Source organism: Mustela lutreola, chromosome 12 (assembly GCF_030435805.1).
Source record: "Mustela lutreola isolate mMusLut2 chromosome 12, mMusLut2.pri, whole genome shotgun sequence".
In the NCBI taxonomy this organism is placed as follows: Eukaryota; Metazoa; Chordata; class Mammalia; order Carnivora; family Mustelidae; genus Mustela; species Mustela lutreola.
In genome coordinates, this window is record NC_081301.1 from 915,618 (window position 1) to 921,170 (window position 5,553).

Consider the following 5,553-nt stretch of genomic DNA (forward strand, 5'->3'; position numbering starts at 1 on the left):
CATCATTGTCCCTCTGTGCCCAAATCTCCCCTTTTTAAAAGGTTCCCCTCCTATGGGCCTGGGCCCACCCTATGCCTCATTGTAACTAGATCACACTACACAGAAAGGGCATGTTCTGAGTTCCTGGGGATTCGGGTGTCGTCGTATCTCTCTGGGGGATGTGATTGAACGTGTAGGATCTGCCAACCGACTGGATTTCCCCGAGCTGCGCAGCAGCAGTCCACTCGCGAGGGCAGAAGACACATTCCCTTCCGCGGCACAGGGAATATGGCTGAGAGACGAACCTCAGGCCAAACTCCTTCTCCATACGGCCCCTGCGACCCGACCCTGAAACCAAAGACCGCGGAAGGACACCAACATGCCCGCCGAATACAGATGCAGAATCCTCGAGCGACAGTTAGCCCAAATCCAGAAAGGGCACAAACTGAGGTGCTCGCTGCGACCCAGGGCACTCAATCTGGAAACGCAAGGCCGGTACTAGATGTGGAGACGCGGGAGCCGCACGGAGCGCGGGGCAGGGACCACATGGACTCATCTCCTGATGCCAAAAAAGTGCTTCACAGAGCATCCCAGCCGTGCCGAAGCCCATGGCCATCGGGCAGGAGCGGGGACCTGCTCAGCCTGGGGAAGGCGCCGGCACCATCTGCTGGTTGCGTCTCCCTCGCGGGAGAGGGAACCTTCCCAAGGCCAGGGGCGGTCCGGGAGCCCCTCCTTTGCTCCGGGCCCCCTCACAGGGGGACACTGAGCAGGTGTGTAAATGAGCCACGGCTGAAGGGCGCACAGCCGGAGAAGCGTGAGCGTGTCCTCACGCACAGACAACAGCGCGTTCCTGTGGGGAGTTCCCCAAAAGCTACAAAAACAACCAGTTCACTCCTAGAACCAGTGAGTTATCAGGCTTACAGGATACAAAGAGAACGCACAAACAACTGTTTCTACACACTAGGGATATACGGTTGGAAACCAAAACTTACAAATGAACTTTTGTGGGGCGTCCGGGTGGGTCCGTCAGTTGAGCGTCTAACTCCTGATTCTGTCGTGATCTTGGGGTCCTGGGATGGAGCCCTACGCTGGGCTCCGTGCTCAGCAAGGAGTCTGCTCGGGACTCCCTCTCTGCCCCTTGCTCCCTAGCTTTCTCTGAGTAAACAAATAAACAAAATCTTTAAAGAAATACAATGCTTTACGACAGCTCAAGGATGAAGGAGACGCTTGGGCGGCAACCTGAGAAAGCAGGCCTTCATGCTGGGCGCCACAGAACGATGACTCGGAGAAAAAGCAAAGACACAAATTATGTTCCTGGGTTGGAAGACAACACAGACATCAGTTTCCCCCAAACTGACCCTAGATTTAGGACAACTCCCACCCGTGCGCAGCAGGGCTTCCTGTAGCTACGGGCAGGGGATCCCGAGACTCACCCGTTCTGGCGACGGACAGAAACCGCTGGAGACCCTCTGAGCAACATGGAGGACAGCAGAGGGTTCCCAGCCCTGCAGCTACCGCTCGCCGGGGTGCGTGCGACGGACGGACGGCGCTGGTGCAGCACACGCAGGTGGGGGCAACAGGTCGCACACGCGTGGCGGCGGCTTCAACGAAGGGCCCGAGTGAGCGGACAGAGGGAGGCTACGGCCGTCTGTGAGGCAAACAGCACACAGTCATTTCCACACACGGCCAGCCAGATGCAGAGAAATTAACCTAAACTTCCCGGACTTTGCCAAAATCAACTCAAAATGGATCAGAGGCCTAGGCGTGGCCTGTCGCGACTGCAGGAGGGGACGGAGGCGCACCTCCGGTATCTGCTGGGAGGAGGAGGCTCCCAGACGCGACCTGAAAGCCTGGCCCATGGCACACTGGAACTTACCGATCCGGCCCGAGACATGGCCAAGACGAATCAGAGGAAAGCGCCTGTGGTCACACGGCGGACGAACGGAGCGTCGCTGGAACCGGCAACGGCTCTCTGGCTCAGCAGCCGCCCCGCCCGGAGAAGACGCTCGCGCCACACAAGCGGGAAAGGCACACTCGCGCCACGACAGAAGCCCAGCGCGCGGCTGCGGGGCAGGGGGCACGGGACACCCCCTGGGCTGTGGGGAGCCCAGAGGGCGCGGCCGCTTTGTCCGCCTGCGAGGCTGTGTGACAGGACGCCCCACTCCGCCACACGTCAGCGGCCACACACAGCTGTGTCGCCCAGTCGTGAAGGTCCGAGGCAGAGACCAGGCCACCGGCTGGGGCCCCAGTTGAGTATTGCGCTGCGGCCGCAGGCGGCGGGCGGGGTGGGTGGTGGAGCTCCCTGGGGTCTCTCTCCCGAGCCCCACCCGTGACCCGTCATCCCCTCCCAAAGGCTCCGTGTCCCAACACCTTCACCTCAGGCTTGGGTTTCAGCCGATGACTTCAGGGGGCGGGGGGCACACCCCCCCTCAGGCTGTCACGGCTACTCTGGAAAATGGCACATGTTCTCTGGCATTCAAGCGACCAGCAACGCCACTGCTCGGGGACAGCGCGAGGGCGCTCCACACCAGCAAGCGCTCAGAGCAGCTGCGCGGGACCCAGACTGGGAACCACCCAGACGCCCTCCAGCAGGTGCGGACTCGGAGCGCCGGCGCCTCCCGGGAGCCGGAACCGAGCGCGCTGTCCGCGGTGCTGAGCGTCCGCGTGGGAACGGAGGGCCGGGCCTCAGAAGGCGGCACCTGCGGCTCCAGCCCCAGCGGCCCTCAACCACGGCAGCGCCGGAGAACGGACGCCGGCTGGGGGCTCAGGGCGGGGCCCAGAGATGGAGGAGCTGCTCACGTGCTCCCGTAAGTGTGAGCCGATGGTCGGAGCCGCATCCGAAACACTTATAACCCAACTTCCCCAGGACGAATCACAGGGGCTGTTGGAGAAAGTGCCGGCGACGTGCCCACCAGGGGCCCAGGCGAGGCCGCAGGCGTGGTTCCAAATGCACAGAAAAAGTAAGCGTCGCCCCAGGACTCTAAACCCAGTCAACATCTAACCCAAGGCTAGAGTCAGGGCCTGGGGGGCCCGGTCGGTCAGGGGCTTGGTCAGTCGGGTGTCCAACTCTCGATTTCGACTCAGGTCGTGACCTCAGGGTCGTGAGACTGAGCCCCGTGTCAGGTTCCAGCTGGGCACGGAGCTTCTCCCTCTCCCTCTGCCCCTCCCCACACATTCCCCCCAAAACAGAACCAAAAGCAAAGGTGGGACACACCCAACTGCAGGCGTGGGGAGCCAGAGGCCCGCAGGACAGTGCAGCCGGCGGCCACAGGGGGCACAAGGCAACAGTGAGTCAAAGCAGCGTGTGGGTGCCCTGGCTGCTGTTGATGGTTTTTAGCGTTTTTTTCAGATGATTCTATTTATTTGAGGGAGAGAGAGAGAGAAGGTGCACAAGCAGGGGGAGCGGCAGAGGGAGAAGCAGGCTTCCCGCCAAGCAGGGAGCCCAACCTGGGACTCGATCCCAGGACCTTGGGATCATGACCTGAGCTGAAGGCAGATGCTTAATGACCGAGCCCTCCGGGAGCCCCCTAGTAAGTGTTTTTTGTGTTTAAAACTAATATGGACTTGAAATTCTAGAGAATGTGTAGAGGGAGCAGGAGGTCCAGTGAAGGCCAAAGTGGAAGTCACGCTGCGCAGAATGTCACCGGCGCAGCTAGCAGCTCCTCAAATACACCCCCACACGGTTGTCACCTCCCCCAGCGGCAAGGGAACCGGCCAGGACACAACTCGTGACAGCCGACGTGGGGGCAGCCTGAAAGTCCGTACACGGACAAATCAACCAAATGTGGTAACTGGGGTGTCGTCCGGCCCTCGGAAGCCAGGAGCCCGGATTCCCCTTCCGGAGTCTGGAATTGTCCCGCTCGAGCCAGGCGTGAAGGCCGCGCTGTGCCACCAGAGGTGGCATCCAGAAGAGTCCCCAGGGACAGAGAGCGGCAGAGCTAGCCGGGGGCAGGGCCTGCTGCCTTCTGGGAGGTGACAAGGGACGGGAACAGACCTGTCATAGGGCCTGTCTCTAGAGCCCCTGCTGTGTCCAGAGGCCCTCGGGCTCCCCACAGGGGCGGCGCCTGGTGCCCTGGCTCTGGTGCAGACCTTCCCCACTCCTCCTGGAGCCGGATGGCCTTCCTCTGCCCGCGGCACTCCTCTAGCAAGCTCTCCAGACCCAGAGCCCCGAGCCCCTGCAGGCCCGCTGCCCTGGAGAGCAAGGGCCGACTGGCAGGCAGCCCCGTCCGGGCCCTCCTCGCGCTCCGGCCCCCCCACCCCTCCTTCCCCCTCTCGAATGGGCGCATCTTCCCGCTCTTGACTCCTCTCCCCCCACTCTGCCCTGTCGGCCAAAACTTTTCCAACCCTCTCACACTATTGCTCTGTTTTAAGGGAAAGGAAGTGAATTCACTCATGTCCTTGGTTTATCCGAGCTGACCTAATGGGAAAGAAAACGCGCCCCCACACAAATTCCCAAAGTAAAAATCCAATGTGAAAAAGCTTTAAAAACCTCACAAAAAACCCAAAAGTATTTTCTTGGGGAGACCTGGCACTTCCTAAGTGGTCAGTGGCAGAGTCCCCAGGAAGCAGACACCGGGCGTGTCCTGCCTGCTCCAGGCTCCCGCACTAGCACAGCGCAGACTCGACTACGGACCGGTCCTGCGACGGGAAACCAGGACCGACAACCCTGGGGACAGGCGGCCAAGGGCGGGCAGACGAGTCTCTGGGCTCCGCGGCCCAGCAGGCCTCTGTGCTCCCCGGCCAGGAGCCCGACGGGGGTGGCGTGGGGGATGGGGACGACGGGCGGGCGCTGCCAGCCTGGGCCAGCTCTGCGAGGACCCCGTGGTCCCGTTGGTGGGAACGCGGGACAGAAACTCATGAGGCCGGGGCCGGGAGAGCTGGAGGGAAGGGCCGGGCAGCACTTCACCTTCCTGCCGCGTCTCTCCGAGCACGACGGTGACGGCACGCGTCCGGGGGGGCTCGCTTCCTCCTCCTCAGGCTTTTCTGTCCCTTTAACTCTCGACACAGGGAAGTGAGTCGGGTCAGGCGAGGTCGCATGTGTCATGGGCTCTCCACAAAGACGCCCGGGCTGCCCCCGACCGGGCCCTCTGGAACAGGCAGTCCCGCGAACAAACGAGGGGGTCCCCCACACAGTGCAGACGGCCACCGGCCAGGACCCCGAGTCTGCCCCGGTCCCTCACGGCACCGGGCAGAGGCCCTGACCCAGGTCCCACAGAGGTTCAGGCCTGCGCCAGGAGGAGGACATGCTTGGCGTCGGGACAAGTCCTGGTTCGGGGGAGGCAAATGCCAAAGAAGCTGCTCTTCCTGAGCCAGAGGTCCCTGCGTGGATGGTGGGGACACACGGGCACCTGCTCTTGAGGCACCCCGGGGAGGCCCGAGGCCAGGAGCCAGCAAAGAACGTGCCAGGAGAGAGGAGTCGGCTTCAGCAGGGCGCGCGGGAACGAGCTGTTGTGTCGGACGCCACGTAATTTCTCAGGACTTGGTGACTTGTGGGGAGGGGCCATAGGAGGGCAGAGGGCCAGGACAGCCCTGAGGTGACCACCACTGAGGCCAGAGGCAGACGGACACCACACA